Genomic DNA, 18,263 nt, shown 5'->3' with positions numbered 1-18,263 from the left:
TCCTGGCTGTCTTGCCATCTTGCACCTGCTGTTGGTCACCCAAGCTCTGTTGCCTTTATCTTAACTCATCAAATCCTATTCACCCACAGTTCCTTCCGCTTGCTGACGTGCATCGGCTCCTGGTCTGACGAAGCTTCGGTTCTAAAATTCTCATCCTTGTTTTCAAATCCCTCCATGGCCCCTCCCCTCCCTCCTCCAGTCCTACAACCCTCTGGGATCAGTGTTCCTCCAAATCTGGACACTTGCACACCCTGATTTTAATCACACCACCATTGGTAGCCATACCATCAGCTACCTGGGCGGCAGGCTCTGGAATTCCCTACCTAAACCTCTCCGCCTCTCTTTCAGTCTCTCCTTCTTTAAGACTCCCCTTAATACCTACCACTTTGATCAAGTTTTTGGTCATCTGTCTTAATAGCTCCTTATGTGGCTCGGTATCAAATTTTATTTGTTAACACTGCTGTGAAGTGCTTTGGGTTGTTTTACTACATTCAACAGGTGCTGTATAAATGCATTGCTGCTCTCGGTGCCTTCTCCTTGAATCTCCCAATTGCTGTTGTCCTAAAAGCAAGTTAGCCGCTGTCACACGCACAGTGGGTCAGAGAAAGCACAATGTGCATGAGTCAGTGGCTCACCTACCCCTGGAGTGAGTGAGTCTGCGGTCCAGGCTCCGACATTGGGCTGCCCCTTCCTGTCCAGGAACTCCCCCCTTGCTGAGGATCTCCTTCCCCACCTCTCTCTGTGTAGGCACTCCTTCTCCACCCCCTAACCCCTCTTTTTTCCTGCCCATTTTCTCTCAGCCACCCCAACTCCTCCTCTCTCTCCCCTGCCCACTCATCCCTCTCCTCACTCCACCTTCTATTAATCCTTTACATATTCCCCTCTCTTATACAAAACTACTATGTTCCCTCTGTCCTCACTCATTACCCCTTCATTTGTCTCTTTCTTTCTCCAGCTATCACTGCTTCACTTCACTTTCCTGTCCTGCCCGCTTCTTAACTCACATTCTTTCCTGCTTTGTTGCACTTCCTTACTACCCCCACCGTCCCTCTCCATTTCTCAATGCACATCTTCATTTCTCAGCGCCCAACTTTGTCCCTGTTTCTCCTTCTCTCTGTGTCTTTCTGTGTCTCCACATTTTGTTCTTCACCCCCATTGCACTCTCCCTCTTTGATTCTGTCGTATGCTATCTCCTCTATCACATCCCCATACTCTGTCCATTTGTCTTTCACCCTTTATGAAATACTGTTTCAGGCTCTCTGTCGCTTTATCTCTCTCCCTGTTTCACTCTCTTTTTCTCTCTGTGTCTCCCGCTCTGCCCCACTTTCACTCTCATTTTCTCTCTCTTAGCCGTGCCCTCAGTTCCTCTGTCAGTGGTTGCCAATCCACACGTCACTGTCTGTCAGCCACACCCATTAGGCCGGGAGACAAAAATTGAATTAGAAAGGGCAACAATAGGGGCGAGTGTGGGGGAGAACGAGAGGTCGGGGCTGGGCTGGGGGAAGACGAGAGGCGGGGGAGGGCCAAGGGGGACACGAGAGGGCAAGGGCGGGCCGGGGGAGGATGGGAGGGCGAGGGCAGGGGGAGGGCGAGGGCAGGGGGAGGGCGAGGGCAGGGGGAGGGCGAGGGCAGGGGGAGGGGGACACGAGAAGGCGGGGATAGGACGAGGGGGCCAGTGTAGGGGGGGGGGAGGACGTGGGGGGGGACAAGGGGGCGAAGGCAGCGGGTCGAGGGGGAGAGGGCGAAGGCGGCGGGACGAGAGGGAGAGGGCGAGGGCAGGATGAGAGGGTGAGGATGGGACGAGGGAGCGAGGGCGAGACGAGGGGGAGAGGACGAGGGCGGCGGGACGAGGGGGAGAGGGCAGTACGAGGGAGAGAGGGCGAGGGCAGGATGAGAGGGTGAGGGTGGGGCAAGTGGGGCGAGTGCAGGGGTGATGGGAGAGGTGGTGGGTGGTAGAGGTGGAGAATGGAGGGAGGAAGTGAGGAGTGGGGGCTGGGAAGAGGAGGGAAAGGAGAAGAGAGTGAGAGCGTGTCAGAGTGAGCGGGTAGAGTTGTGTTCACCAAGGGAGGGATAGACCGAGAAAAGGATTGGGGGAGAAGGCGAGAAAGACCGAAAGAGAGGGAGCTGGATAGAGTGAGAGGGACAGAGAGAGGGAGGGAGAGGGACACAAAGTGTTGTGGGGGAGAGGGAGAGAGAAATAGACGATACTTGCTGCACGGTATCCGCTCTGTCCTGCCTTTTGATCCTTGGGGAAGCTGTGGTCAGTGGCCGCTCCGGCCGCTGCTTCTCTCTCCACACTGACTCGGAGTAATCCTGGGAGCTAGTCCGGGATTCCCGTGATGGATACAGGGGGAGGGAAGCCTCCCTCCTGCACGAAGCTTTACCCTGGTGCTGGCTGGCAGGGAGCAGCAGCAGCATTTGCCCAGAGTCGCTTGCTTCCCGCTCGCTGCATTGCTGAGGGAGTGTTTGATCAAACTGACCTAGTGCCAGTGCAGTGACAAGCTGCACGTAAACCTCGGATTACACAACAGCAAGCAATGTGGCGTGGTCGTTAGTGTGTTTGTGTGGAGTGAGTCAAAACTCGTTGCTCCTGTGCGCAAAGAGTACACAGGAGGATCCCAAGGACAGCCCCTTCCCCATGAACTGATCCTCTACACTCTGCATAAATTACTATCTCAATACCTCATTACACAGGAGGATCCCAAGGACAGCCCCTTCCCCATGAACTGATCCTCTACACTCTGCATAAATTACTATCTCAATACCTCAGCCTCCCTGCTATATTTAAAGGGGTATTACAACATCACTTCTGCTTGGCTCATTCACTCACACTTTCATCTTCTTTTACAATAGAACTAACAGCTTCAGGCAGGAGTAAGACTTACATTTATATAGCACCTTTCACAACGTCAGGACATCCCAAAGCTCCTTACAGCTAATGAAGTACTTGTTGAAGTGCAATCACTGTTGTAATGTAGGAAACACAGGTATTTTCCAAACAGCCAATGGTGCAGCATTCCCGCAAAACCCCCCTCCAACAGTGCAACCCTCCCTGAGAATGCAGCACTCTCTCTCAGAACCACATGCTCCAAAAGTGCAGTGCTCCCTCAGAGCCATGCCCTCCAACAGTGCAGCACCCCCTCAGTACCACATCCTTCAACAGTGCAGTGCACCTTCAGAACTGTGCCCTCTGACAAAGCAGCACTCCCTCAATACTGCACCTCCAACAGTACTCTACTTGGAGTGTCAACCTCAATCTTGTATTCGAATCTCTGGAGTGGGACTTGAACTTTGAACCTTCTGACTCAGGCAAGAGTCCTACCCACTGAGCCATGGTTGACATCTTCAGCCCATCTAGTCCTCCTAAACCAGTGTTTTTTTTATTCATTCATGGGATGCCGACATCGCTGGTTAGGCCAGCATTTATTGCCCATCTCTAATTGCCCTTGAGGAAGTGGTGGTGAGCTGCCTTCTTGAACCATTGCAGTGCATGTGGTGTAGGTACACCCACAGTGCTGTTAGGGAGGGAGTTCCAGGATTTTGACCTAGCGACAGTGAAGGAACGGTGATATATTTCCAAGTCAGGATGGTGAGTGGCTTGGAGGCGAACTTCCAGGTGTTGGTGTTCTCATGTGTCTACTGCCCTTGTCCTTCAGATAGTAGCGGTTGTGGGTTTGGAAGGTGCTGTGTAAGGAGCCTTGGTGAGTCCCTGCAGTGCATCTTATAGTTGGTACACACTGCTGTCACTGTGTGTTGGTGGTGGAGGGAGTGAATGTTTGTGGAAGAGGTGCTAATCAAGTGGGCTGCTTTGTCCTGGATGGTGTCAAGCTTCTTGAGTGTTGTGGGAGCTGCACTCATCTAGAGTATTCCATCACACTCCTGACTTGTGACTTATAGATGGTGGACAGGCTTTGGGGAGTCAGGAGGTGAGCTACTCGCCGCATGATTCCTAGCCTCTGACCTATTGTAGCCACAGCATTTATGTGCCTAGTCCAGTTCAGTTTCTGGTCAATGGTAACCCCCAGGATATTGATATTGGGGGATTCAGCAATGATAATGTCATTGAATGTCAAGGGGCAATGGTTAGATTCTATCTTGTTGGAGATGGTCATTGCCTGGCACTTGTGTAGCACGAATGTTATTTGCCACTTGTCAACCCAAACTGTATTGTTCAGGTCTGGCTGCATTTGGACATGGACTGCTTCAGTATCTGAGAAGTCTCGAATGGTGCTGAACATTGTGCAATCGTCAATGAACATCCCCACTTCTGACCTTATGATGGAAGGAAGGTCATTGATGAAGCAACTGAAGATGGCTGGGCTGAGGACACTACCCCGAGGAACTCCTGCAGTGATGCCCTGGAACTGAGATGATTGACCTCAAACAACACTATCTTCCTTTGTGTTAGATAATTCTCTAAGACCCTGAACACATTTGGCTCCTTTCTGAAACTCATTAATGTTTCTTGTTGGGTCACCACTGCTGATTATATGTTCCACAGACTCACGCCCATTTTCGTAAAACAAAGGGTCCTCCTGTATTTTGCTAATGATATTAAATTTGAACGTGTGATCAAGGGTTAATGTTGTGGGTGAGTCAGTGAACTCTGCTCCTGTACTTGTGGTTTCTCTAGGTCATCACATTCATATATAGAAAACTCAGCTCCTGTTTCTTTTTCTGTTTTGTTACCGGATGGCCACTCCCAGAGTTATAGTCCAACAGCTTCCGTGTAATTTCAACACAGGCTGAACTTTTTAAAAAATCCACAGCCTGTTTTCCTTAACCTACAAACAACATCTGCAAGCATGTCAACGTACTGCATCCTTTGTTGGACATTTTGAGATGTCCTGAGGTCATGAAAGGCTCTATATAAATGCAAGGAATATGTGACAACTATGGAAGCAAACTTTATTCCCAAGTGCGGGATTAGTTAGTAACGCTGTTCCAGAGTTGTTCTGGTGACATAAATTCTGTGGATCTTTACAGCTGAGCTAGGCATGCTGCCAGCACTCACTCAAACCCAAATGATCCTTTGTATCACGCTTTGGTTGTGCTTTCAAAGTGTTGTTTATATATCTCTGTCTTACTTTAATACTCTCCAAAGATCACACAATGTCATCCCTCCTAATATCTCCTTTGTTTGGGTGACCATTTTTGTCTGATTACTCCCCTGAAGTGCCTTGGAATTTTTTTAACATTAATTTTTACATTCACAATGTAAATTCAAGCTGTTTCTGAGGCATTTTGATAATGTTATGAAGTGCTAAATCAATGCAAATACTGCTGCCTCTAATATTACTGAAAAAGAAAAAAATCAGCACTCTCTTCTCATGCAGTATAAATTGTTCCCACATTACTGTTGGAGAATTCTTGCGAGCTATCCAATGAGTGCAAGACAAAAATCTTCGATAACGTCTCTTTTTTCAGCAATACTCAAGTTCTGCACAACCAATCGCCGATTTGTCTCTAATATATTAAAAACTGCAAGTTCTGCTTATGGAGGCTTCACATTTTAGACATCACATTTTGTTTTAGTGCTAAGCGACTCTGAGTCTCAGCTAGGATCTGCCCTGCATTTTCGAAAAAAGAAAGCAAGAAACTTCCCCTCTCACAACTGCAGGACATCCCAAAGTGCTTTTACAGAAAATGAAGTAGTTTTGAAGTGTAGTTACTGTTGTAATGTAGGATGCAGCCAATTTGTGCACAGCAAGATCCTGCAAACAGGAATGAAATAAATGACCAAAGTCATCTGTTTTTAGGCATGGATTAAGAGATAAATATTGTCCAGGGCACTGGGGAAAACTCTCCTGTTCTTGTTCAAATGGGATATTTTAAACCCACCTTAGCGGTTTAACATTTCATTCAAAAGATAGCACTGCCGACAGTGCAGCATTCCCTCAGCATTGTGGAATCACTTAGATTGTGTGAAGTCTCTGAAGTTGCACTTGACCACACATTATTCTGGTTCCGCGGTGAGAGTGATATTCATTGAGTCACGGCTGAGACTGAAATTATCAATGATCTCCAAACAAACCATAGCCCCCGAGACTGCACTTACAATTCAACATTGTAGTTTTAAAAGGACATAATCCCACCTTTGAAAACAAATGTAATGTGCATTAGATGGCAAAACTTTTGTCCTTTTAAACTGTGCATCATCTAATTTACAGTGGGCAGCCCAACATGGTATAACATGGTATGGAACATCTTCCGACTAGGGACTCTACAGCCTTCCGAGCTTAACATTGAGTTCAACAACTTCAGATCATAAACTCTCTCCTCCATCCCCACCCCCTTTCCGATCCCCCTTTTTCCAATAATTTATATTTTTAAAATATATTTTTCTTTTCCCACCCATTTTTAAATCTATCATTTTATCTCCACCTTTTAGCCCATTTCGATCCCTTTCCCCCTACCCCACTCCCACTAGGGCCATCTGCCACTTGTTTGTCCTGCTTTCTACCCTTAATGTCACTATTAGCACATTCCTTAAATAATATCACCACCGTCAACACCCCTTTGTCCTTTTGTCTACAACATCTTCGGCAATCTCTTCTTTGCCTCCACAGCTCTACCTGTCCCACCCCCACCCTCTACCAGCTTATATTTCACCATGTTTCTATAATTCTTTAGTTCTGATGAAGAGTCATATGGACTCGAAACGTTAACTGTGTTCCTCTCCGCAGATGCTGTCAGACCTGCTGAGTTTTTCCAGCTATTTTTGTTTTTGTTTCAGATTTCCAGCATCCACAGTATTTTGCTTTTATTGTATGGTATAAAGGCCCTGCATCTAGTGCACATTCATAAGACCTGGTTGTCCATTAAACTCACATGAGATTTTATGAGCCATTTACATGGGAGCAGTGGCCGAGGTGGTTCCCATTACCTCCCTCATGGTTTTATCTACAGAATACCTTCTCCTAGGTGGGCTGTAACCCAGGGTAAAATGCACCTCTCACAGTGGGTCCTGATCCCTGCCCTTCTGACTCTGAGGTTGAAATATGATCCCGAGCCAAATGTCACTCTGTCCAAACGTGCATTCCGAGCTGGACCTCCAACCAGTCTTCACTCACCAGGGATATCTAGAGTGGGGCCAGAACGATCCCTGCTACAGTCAGACTCTGAGGGTGGAATTTTCTCATCCTGCCTGTGGCAGGTTTAGTGATGGGTGGAAGTGGAGAATTTAGCGGGAGGCAAAAAAATCGGAATCCTTCCAGTGTGAAAACAGTTCACAGTTCACCCGACGGCGGGGTAATGGCGGGTCGGGTACCCTGCTGACGAGTGGCATGGACGGCGTGTATATTCATCACAATCTCATGAAAGCTCATTAAATTAGCTGCTGGTTGGAGTCATGTGCTGCCTTTCAATCTTGCATCACGCCAGCGGGAAATCACATCGGTCTGAATCACGTTTGGAAAAAAATATTTCAGCAGTCGAACCTCGCTTCACTCGCGATTTTGAGTAAGTGCAACATTCATAGGGGACCTGCCACAGCGCTGCGCCAGTCTCGATGCGATGCCAGTGGAACGCCACACACTGGGTGTTTGTTCCCAGCGGGTGCCTCCGTAGTCCAGAAAGAGACAACTGTGCAGCGGTACTCAGGCAGAGCTGAGCATTCAGACAGAGGCCAGCATTTCGACTGGGGGGGTGGGGGAAGGGTCACGGACACATGGGGGAGAAGGGACAGGGAAGGCATTGCGAGAGGTTGGGGGGAGGGGAAACACTTGGCGGGGGGAGCAAAGGAGCAGGAAGGCATTACAAGGGGTTGCAGGGAGGGGGAATGATGAAAGGCAGAGGGGCAGGAAGGCTTTGTAAAGGGTGAAGAAGGAGGGGGAACGATGGCAGGCAGAGGGGAGACAGAGGGATGGGAATCTGGAGCCCAACAAGGTAAACTGAAACACTGACAAACAAGGGGTGGATGGGATACCACATATATGAATGGGAAGGGATGCACACAGACTCTGGAATAGGGTAGGGGGTGGGTGTGTGTTAGCGTGGCATAAGAGAGATGGGTCACACTGAGACTCGTAAGAAGCGGGGTGTTTGGGAAGCGAGACAGTGTAGTGTTCAGTCCTGAGGGTAACGGGGAACTCATTGAAAGTCAAAGTCGTTGGTCTGGAGCTAGCAGATTGGTGTCAGAGAGTAGAGACACTCATTGGGCTCACAGTCAGGAGTCAGAAACTAGAGAGTAGAGCCGGTCCTGGACTCTGTGGGCTTCACAGTTAAGAGTAAGAGAGTTGAGACAGCCATGCTAAGGGCTATGCATGGCGTGCATATTGTACTCCCACTCCAGAGAGGGTCAAGGGCTGAGTGCTCAATTGGGATAATGCACAGCTTGATGTGCAGGGCGTTTTCACAGTCGCTGTCCATGGGCTTGTCTGTCTCTGTACTGGGCTGCAGATGGGGTAGTAATGGCTATGGGAGGCATCTGCAGCCTGTATTTTGGGAAAACATAATAAGTGGGAAGTGGAGGGGGTGGGGGGGATGGGGGGGGGGTGGGGTGGGGATCCTCCTCTGGAGGTGACCATGCACACAGCCTCTAGATGGGGAGGGTAGAGGTCCACATGGGGCAAGTGCACATCAAAAGTGATGAGCTCAGGGGAGAGGATAGGAATGTCGACCACAACAACAATGGGATCCAGTATTACTAGGCAAGGCTAGAGAATAACAGGAGGGAGCTCTACCTTCACATCATGAGGCTCCAGGTAAATTTCTGGCATGCGGACAATGAGAAAGTGAATTTGAAGCTGATCTCGAAGCAATAGTGGAGAACCACCATCTTGCACTCTCAAACTAATGGCAAGTTATAAATTGAAAGTAGAAGTGAATCTGGGTCTGATGCAGTCTGGGCAGAGTGCACTGCTGGACTAAGGGGCCCTTTCTGGGCACACCCATTAACTTGTTGGTACCACAAGATTATAATGGAGTCAAAGGAGGAAGAGTTCCTTGAAAAGGTAGCCATTGGAACACATGCCTTTGCCACGTTGTAACAGGGAAATGTAAGAGTCACTAGCTTAACACAGTTGCTGCATTTCAAATTAACATGCAGGAATGTGAAATTTGGGAATGCAGGCAACCATTAAGGAGGCAAAGCTGTTGAATATATGCCATCCCATCAATGGAAGACTCTCATGTGCTTTCAGAATTGGCATTCAGAGGGCATCCAGTTATTAATCATGAGCAACTTATTGTTAATCAGCATGCCAGATCTGAGATTGGAGCACTGAGCTAGGTCAGTTTGTGCATGTCATTCACACCTTCGCTAACCATGGAATTCAGATGTTGTTAAGTCTTAGGGATGGCATCTTGGTCACCTTGATATGTCTGTTACCACCTCAGATACAAGGCTGCATCAGTAACAGGGCGCGTGGGACAGAAGCCACTATGGACCACAATGTTTTTTTAATCATTCATGGGATGTGGGCTCCGTAAGGCCTGTGCTGCATCTCACAGTCCACCGCACATAGATGCATCAAGGAGGTCTACAGCAAGGCACATCACTATGTGAGGCTTACATTAGATGAAGATAGCCAGGCTGTGAGATTCAATGGCTTTGCAGCTCTCAGGCTTCCCAAGAGTGTAGGGTGCAATCGGCTTTAAGGGCTCCATGGCAGCAGCCACTAATGTTTATCAACCGTAAAGGCCATCATTCCATCAATGTTCAACTGGTGTGCAATCGGAAGCACCGTGTGCCATCTATCCTGGGAGTTGCCATGACTCATACATCCTGAGTCACTCCCAGGTGTCTCAGATATTCAAAGCGCCTGACTGTCTACAGGGACGGCTGGTTGGGGATAAGGTTACCCACTGAAACACTGCCTTATGACACCCATGTTTTGGCCTCGGATTGCTTCGGAGAAGAGGTACAACGCAACTCACGGCTCCACGTGGTCCCTAATCGAGCAGACCATTGGATTCTGAAGATGTTTTCTATGTTTTAACCGCTCAGGTGGGGCGCTGCAGTACACTCCAGATAGGGTATACCACATCATCGCTGTGTGTTGCGAGCTTCACAACCTGGCACTGCAAAAGGGTGATCCCTTGCCAGAGGGAGAAATGGAGGAGGATGAGAGCTACTCGGAGAATGAAGAGTAGAAGGGCCAGGAACCTGAAGAGGGTGGTGAGGGTCAGCTTACATGGGATGACACCATCGAGGAACCATGGAAGACATGCCTGTGCCACTTTAATTGTTAGCAGATTCCAGGAGGAGTAAAGTGAAGAAAACGGGAGATGGCCATATTTCTCCTGTCCCTTCCTGCCATTCCATGGCATTGAAAGAGATGTCCAACGAGTCACATCGAGAGCAAGTTCAGCATTCAGACATGCACCTTCTAGCCTCATGATTCACCCCGTTCAATGCCATGATCTCTAAGAAGGTCAGTGGTGCACCCTGTATGCACTCGCTCCGGGAAGTGAAAGTCGACAACAGCAAGAACGCTGCGGTGACTTACTTGATGCAGTCGTTGCCACATTAATGAGAAACTACAACGGCCAGTGAGATGAGGACATGGTTAGGGATATCATCCTCTTGTCCAGGCCTTGGCCTTTGGCACTTCCACTGAGGAGACACAACTGCTGCTAATTCCTCAAGGCTGCTGAGCTGTCTTCACACAACAATGTGTTGTGAACAAAAAAGGGTTACAAGCACATGAAGCATACAGTTCCAGTAAAGAGTTTAACACATCTCCACAATATCACACAAGGGTGCAGAAACAACCTTAGTGAGGTTGACATCACATGAATATGAATCCCACAAAGGGAGACTATCACTGAGTGGGGGAATGGCTAAAGCTCGAAATAAGAGAATTTATATGTAATCAATCACAATGCCTTCTGTTGACCAAACCATTTGCAGAAACATCAAATGTATTAACAAAAGTGCAATATTTTTACAGTGATTGTACACCCATGACCCAAAAGTGATTTCAATATTTCATCATTTTCCTAACCCTACCACTATGCCTGGGTGCAGCACCGACATCCACTGCAGAGGTAGAGGCACCTGCTGACTGCTACGTCCTGACGTGTGATGACCTTTACGGACGTCCTCTGGTGGCCCGAGGCCTGGAGGGCCCCGGCCTAATATGGGTCTTGTGCTCATTGGCAGATGCACCTTCCTCTGCCTAAGCAGCTGGAGCGGATGGGGTCACAGGCAGAGCGGCTCCTCAGCAGCTGGACACCCTTGGAGCATCCTGAGTGGAGGCCACTGTGGTGTCCTGCTGATGTTCATCCTCCCTGTGGATTCCCAAGGGCCCCTCCCCGACTCCTTGAGGAGAAGGGGCACCTGGAGAGAGGTCAAGGTGCCTTGTCTCCCTCTCACCTAGGCACTGATGCCCACCAGTGTGTGTGTGACTATGAAGTCCAGGGCCAAGCGCAAATCCAGCAAAACCTGCTGGACCAAGGCCTCCGTGGTGGTCGCCAACCTTCCCATAGTGACCTCGAGGCGCTCGGTTGTCGAAGTCACGACATCAGACAGAACGTGGAGGGACTCCTCCATCTTTTGCTCCAGTGAGCTGAGTGACTGCCACATCTGTCTGATGTTTGCACCGCCTGTTGTTGCATCTCCAGCATTGCCTCAGAGGCCAATCGCAGAAGCTCATCATTTGACTGGGACTCAGCAGGTGTCCAGCAACCCTCCAAGTGCCAGAGACCTGGGCTGTCCCTACCTCCAACTGCTGTGGGGATATGTCAGTCAGGTGTTCTCCAGTAGGTGACCCCAAGCCTAATCTAGAGCTATGCCCCACTGAGGTGTGTGTCTTTGTGCTGATGAAGGGTGCTGGTGAGCACTGTGATGGTTCTTCTTCGGTGGTTTCCTCAGCTTCCTCATCCGAGGTGGTGTGGGGGCTGGGGCTTATGTTGGCTATCCTAGTCTCCTACAAGAGAGAGAAGAGAGTTTTAGTTCATGAGCAGGCAGAATACAAGATTGCATGTCACTCACTGTGAATGACAGGATACGGTGAACTCATGAAGGTATCATCCATACTGGGTTCCTGGGACAAGCCGATCTCTCCTTCCCCACAAGAGCGATCCCTGTCCTCCGCACCAGCTCAGCAGCATCCTCCTAAACCGGGTGAGGAGAATGTTGGCCATCCTTCCCCTGGCTCTGGGATCTTTCACGTTTGTTGTGGGCCAGATTGTCCTGAATGACGACAAAAGAAAGGAATGTGATGAGAAGGGATGGAGCTGAGGTTGGGACACATGCATGCCCCCTGTGTGCAGTGAGCCCTCCCCTGAAGGGGCAGAGGATGGAGTATGAGCAGCATAATAGATGAGATGGTGGTGATGTGTCATATGTGTCCCCTGCTAATGGTTGTGTGAGATCCCTGAAGAGAGTAGCCCTCTGAGTACATGATACCACGATGAGAGTTGGATATTGGAGGGAGTTGAAGGATAACTTATCCTGGTGGAGCGGATTAGATCATTCATCCTCTTCCTGCACTGGATGGTGTTGCATGTGCGGTGGGCAGCAGCGCTGACCTCTCCTGCGATAGCCTTCCAGGCCAGAGAGGTGAGGCTGGTGTGCTTTCGGAAACCATCCCTCAGGCACAGCACATCCTTATGCTCCCACACTCCTCGAATCAAGACCTTGAGGGCATCAGGGCAGAAGTGGGGCGCAGCCTTCTTCTTGTGGCTTGCAGACTTCTTCATCTGGTTTCCAGGCATCTGTGTGTGTGTCCTGGAGACAACTGGGATGGAGAGAGTGAGATATGTGTGCTCGGGTGGTGTTTAAATATGGTGCCCAGACCTTCGACCTCATCACATAATGGCAGGGAAGTCGAATCAGCTCCTGACCCACCAGGGGATTCGGAGAGATACTCACCTGTGCAGAAGCACTGAACTTCCAAGTGCGGACACGAGTGCGATTTCCCGCCATTCCGACCAGAGGGAAACGCTCTGCGAAACCGGCCTGCCACCTCACTTAGTCTCAAAAATGGAAAATTCTGCCCTTACAGTCAGCTGAGGAGAAAAGTAATACCCCATTCGTGTGGATAGGGTACAAATCCAGATCCCAGCAGGTTGATTCTGATGCACGGTCACACTCCAGGAACGTTAACTCTAATTTTTCTCTCTCCACAAACGGTGTCTGCCCTGCTGAGCATTTCCAGCATTTTCTGTTTTTATTTCCAGTATCCACAGTATTTTACTTTTGGCCCAGCAGGTTATACTGGGTATGATAGTATAGCGGTTCTATTACTGGACTAATAACCCAGAGAAGATGAGATCAAGACCCACTATGGCAGTTTCAAAGTTTTAATTAAATTTGAAAAATCTGGAAATAAAAATCTGGACTCAGTGAAAGTCACGGTGAAGCTGTCAGATGGTCACAAAAAACCCAACTAGTTCATTAATGTCCTTTCGAGAAGGAAATCTGCTGTCCTTACCTACTCTGGGTCTAAATGCAATTCTAGTCTCGCACCAACATGGTTGACTCTTAACTGCCCTCTGAAATGGCCCAGCAAGACTCAGTTGTGCAAACCCACTATCAATGGTTCAAGATGAAGACACGCTGCCACCTTTGTCAGGGTGACTGGAATGGGCAATAAATATCAGCCTTGCCGCCGACGCCAAATGTTGATTATACGTTTTTTAAAAATGAAAGAACAAAATATAAGGAAATTGGCCCCTACTGCCCCACCCATAGTCACACACAATGGACGCTACTTAATGGGGCCTGTAAGAGTGAGAAACGTGGTGGGTGGGAGGACTTAATTGGGCGGGAGCTGAAATCTGGGTTTCCCAACAGCGGGTTGAGATGTCAGTGGAGTTGCGGTGGTGGATCAGGCCTCACAGCACCTTGTGGCAGATACCCATTTCAATACATTTATATCCCATGAGTACTCATATCTTAAAACTTTTTCAAATTAAGTCCTACCTTCAAGATTAAGTCAGCAGCACACGGGAATCTCGCGTTGCCTGTTTCGTGATCGTTTAAAGGTGGTGTGCAGCAGTTGAGTTTGTCCATTTGGATCTGAGATGAGCAATTGTTTTTGTGGAACAGGGAGAGGAGCAGGAGATTGGCACCTTGGATGGAGGGTCGGAGGGGCAAGGGCATATCATGGGTGAGGGGGTGTTTTTTTTTCATGGGCAACAGGTCTTTATTTTATTCTTTGTATAAACACTTCATGTTGCTGGAGCATCAGCCGACTGGGATCTTTGGGCAGACATATGGGTGTGGGCCTTGGCCAGACGATCAGTGAGTTCCTGGGATGGGCCCTTGGTAAACACAATCTCTCTCCAGAGATCCAGGGTCAGGTAACTGTAGGTCTTAAGAGATGGCATCAAAAGTAGCTTTAGTAAAGTTCAGTGTGGCTGAGCAGCCTCTGGCTGAGGTGTAGCAATCATTGATACCAGCCATCGGAAGCAGTTTCTTGGGTACAGGGGCTGAGACAATACCAGTACCATGAGGTGGGGCAGGGATAAGACGCACCAAGACTGAACCACAACGGCCAGTCACCTTGCATGGTACGGTGCGTGGCTTTCCAATTTTGTTACCCCAGTAACCCCTCCTTACAGGGATGATTGACAGCTTCGCCAGAATAATAGCTCCACGAATGGCAGTGACCACTTCCTTGGAACACTTGACACCCAATCCAACATGTCCGTTATAGTCACCAATAGCAACAAAAGCCTTGAACCTTGTGCGTTGACCAGCACGGGTTTGCTTCTGTACAGGCATGATCTTGAGGACCTCATCCTTCAAGGCCGATCCCAGGAAGAAGTCAATGATTTCAGATTCCTTGATAGGAAGGGAGAAGAGGTAAATTTCCTCCAGAGTTTTGATCTTCATATCCTTTACCAAACACCCAAGCCTAGTTACTGGCACCCACTCCTTACCTTCAGCCTTTCCACCATGAGCACCACAGCCTCTGCCATTTCTCCACCGCGGCCTCGGACCTGCCCACGGCCACTGGAGCCAAAGCCACAGCAGAAACCTCCTCTACCGCCAGTGTCATCCACCATTTGGTGATAATTTTCAATTGGTGTACTGTAATGGGTTAATGGAATGGATATGCTAATGAGTGATGCAGATGATGATGTGTTACTGACATCTGTAGTCATGTGTTAGACTCTTGAGAGGAAGGATAGAACACACCATGCTCAGGAGCAACATACCGACTCTGTAACCTGTATAGATGTGGTATTAATAAACCAGTTTAAAGCAGGTACCAGAATACGACTATAGTCTATCTAGAGGGAGATAGATCATGCATACCAGTAACCAAGAATCATGCAAAGAGTCCACAGATCCTGGGGATTATCCAAAACAGTTGGGTCAGGAGCATCTATCTATAAGGGCCAGGGGTCTTTGAGGAAGGGAACTGGGTGGCGCTGGGGAGTGGAAGTGCACAACAGGAAAGGCCTGGCATCTTAGGTGGGTCGGGTGAGGGGAGTCGTGTGGGAGGATGGGGTAAGCAGTCAGGAGATGCAAAATGAGTGGCCAAAAGATGGGCTTTATAGTGTGCAATGTTAGGTCCTGGGTGTCAAAGTGAGGAAGCTGTCTCTCATGGGGAGGGTCCACAGTTACGGGGGGGACATTGATGTGGTACGAGCAAAGGTCCAATTGAAGGTAGGGATAATGGAAGTTCTCAGAGGGTGGGTCAAGGGATTGTAAGGACATGTCAAGGATGATGGGGTGGGGTGGTGGGGGGGAAGAGTCTAGTATCAGAGGAGGAATGTCTACAGTGACCTGGGGGGGGAGTAGTATCAAAGAAGAGATAGCATGTCCTCTGTCACAGGGTCAAGGGTGATGGTGGGAGGTTCAATGGTGTCAATAGGAGGGTAGAGGCATTCCAGGAGGGGAGGCTGATTCTTGTTTTGTGCTGGCCATTGCTCCAAACTTATGATCAAGCTGGCAGGAGTCCAGGTCCAAGAGGAAGGAGACTACAGGGAGGAGGGGGAAGCGGGTGGGAGCACAGCAGTGCTCATATCATTGCCTATCTTCTCCACATGGTTAACTTGGTGGATTCACTAAAGGCGTTCGCTTAGCCCAGCAGATCAGAGCAGGTCATTGGCCATTATTCTCCACTGGACTCAGGAACTTTGGTGGACCCCATAGTTGTTCACCCCCTCTGCAATCTGCATCCAGGCCACCTTACTCAGGCAGGAAGGCCTTCTGATACCATCTGTGGAGAAGAGCACCTCCCACTCTTCCCTGGCAACCTGTAGAATCTACAGCGGGGTGTGGTTAAAGTAGGGGGCCGGTCTCTATCTAGGCTGAGATATGTGAAGTTGAAGGGGCTTGGATGTGACTCAGGAAGAAAAGGAACAATAAGTCAGCTTTTTTTGGGGGGGTTTGGGGTGATGATGGGAGGGAGTGAGAGTGATGGAGAACGGCAACAAGAAATTGAATAAAGCAGCGATACAACAGAGTCCAACAGAAAAGTTGTAACCATGACGCAGAGCTTCGCTATACGTCCAGAAGGCTCTTATCTAGTTTGTGCGTACCTGCTGCATTGTCACCTGATGGCGACACCACCAGTGAAACTGCTCCCACCGTGTAATCGCACATGTTTCATGTGCCTGCCACCAGCCCATTACATTTTAATTAACGTTTGCATCGGCTCCCCACATGCAAGTGGAAGTGGCGCCCTCTTTCCGTTCCGCGGTCGGGACCCGAGTTCCTCTTATTAAATTCCACCCAATGTAACAGCAGCATCTGAATAAGCTAATCATTCCATTTTGTTCCGATCGTGCCAGAGTTGACACCACTTTGAAACAATCTTTTGAAGCCGTACATGTGATAATTAAAGACAGAATATTAACATCGCCAACAGTGAAATATCTGTAGATAGATTAACTTCAGCATGTTGCTGTTTATTTGTTTCTTCGATGATTGCAAGTAATCTGTAATTTGTTTGAAGGTGGTGCTGGTAGTGTCCATTTACTTGACTGGGAGCTGTCACTGAGTCTCACCGTGTGGGAATGTTGATGTAACACCACTCACTGAATTTCCGGCTCCCCCATGTCTCCTGGACTAACGATTGTGATAACTCTGCTCACTTGCTGTTCCAAAGTTGTTTAGTCAGTTAAGCCAGAGAAAGATTTCATTGATAGCAAATATTCAAAACAGCAGGGAACTGGGAGTCAGAAAAGAGAGCCAAAGTTGATCACAGGAAGTTCAGGATTGTGGAAAAATAAATTACAGTGCAGAAAATTCACAAAGTTTTTTTCAACATCATACAGAGGAATGCAGAAAATATCTCAATGATTTGAGACATTTGAAACATGTTGCTAGTTTCGAACTAGCTCTAGATTGAAACAATCACTCCACACAGAAGCCACTCTCCAACAGAGTATCTTCCTTGGGACTTGGGATAACCTTACATCACGAGAATGAATTAACGATATAGGCAAGATATTCCCAAAATGTTGATTGCTTATAATTAGAAACATAGTTCTGAATTTTAGGCTTGGTGGGGGAGTGCGATTGGCGGGCCGGGAAGCAGATGTGAAATTTACTTCTGCCTGTGATTGGCTCCTGACAGTAATTTCATGCTGGCTGGCCAATGAACTGACAGCCAATGTGAAACACGCACTTAGACAGGCTCAGCGCTTCTGGCGGGGATGGGAAGCGGGCAGGCAGTGGGACGAATGAGGGTGTGGGCGGGAGTTTAAATGGAGCTCCCTGAAGGCTGACAATCATTGAAAACAGCCTCAGGAAGCTGCTCTGAATTTCCAGGGGTCTGACTACTTTTCTCAGTTCTTGTGCTGCCTGTTGTGTCTGCGATATGTCATCTGCACCCAATGCCCATGCCAGGTGGGATGGAAATGGCCGGAGCCAGTCAGCGCTCAATGGGACATATTGCTGCCACGAGTCGGAAAGATGAGGCCACCACACTTAACAAAGAAGGCATGGACGGAGGTGGCAGGTCAGGTCTGTGGACATGATATAGTGTGTAGGACCTGGATCCAGTGCAGGAAGTGGTCCAATGACCTTCTGCACTTTGCCAGGGTGACAACTGAATCCAGTTGTAACCATGGAGAGATGTGTTTGTGGGTGGCAGCACTTGTTGGTGCTCATGAGTATGAAATGCTGTGCCTTAATTGGCACATATTGATGTACCTTGAAAGGCTACATGTAATTAGATCGGATGGCTGGCATGTATTTGTAAGGGTTACGTCTAGCAATGTGATGGGCACCTCAACTTGTGTCTTTGGGGGGAAGGCTGGTATGTTCTGGCATGTAGAGGGGGGACAACTGAAAGCACTTTTGTTCTCACAGGAGAAGAGGAGTCACAATGTGCAGGAGCAAGGGTGGATGG

The 18,263-nt window shown here is 48.7% G+C and overlaps 1 pseudogene; it reads right to left on the bottom strand.

Moving 5' to 3' along the window:
* Positions 1 to 14,121: 14,121 nt before the first annotated feature.
* LOC144684923 (small ribosomal subunit protein uS5 pseudogene) lies at positions 14,122 to 14,961 on the bottom strand (annotated as a pseudogene).
* Between the last annotated feature and the right edge of the window lie 3,302 nt (positions 14,962 to 18,263).

The sequence above is a fragment of the Cetorhinus maximus genome, chromosome 9, assembly GCF_964194155.1.
Source record: "Cetorhinus maximus chromosome 9, sCetMax3.hap1.1, whole genome shotgun sequence".
In the NCBI taxonomy this organism is placed as follows: domain Eukaryota; kingdom Metazoa; phylum Chordata; class Chondrichthyes; order Lamniformes; family Cetorhinidae; genus Cetorhinus; species Cetorhinus maximus.
This window is presented reverse-complemented; position numbering and strand designations above follow the sequence as displayed.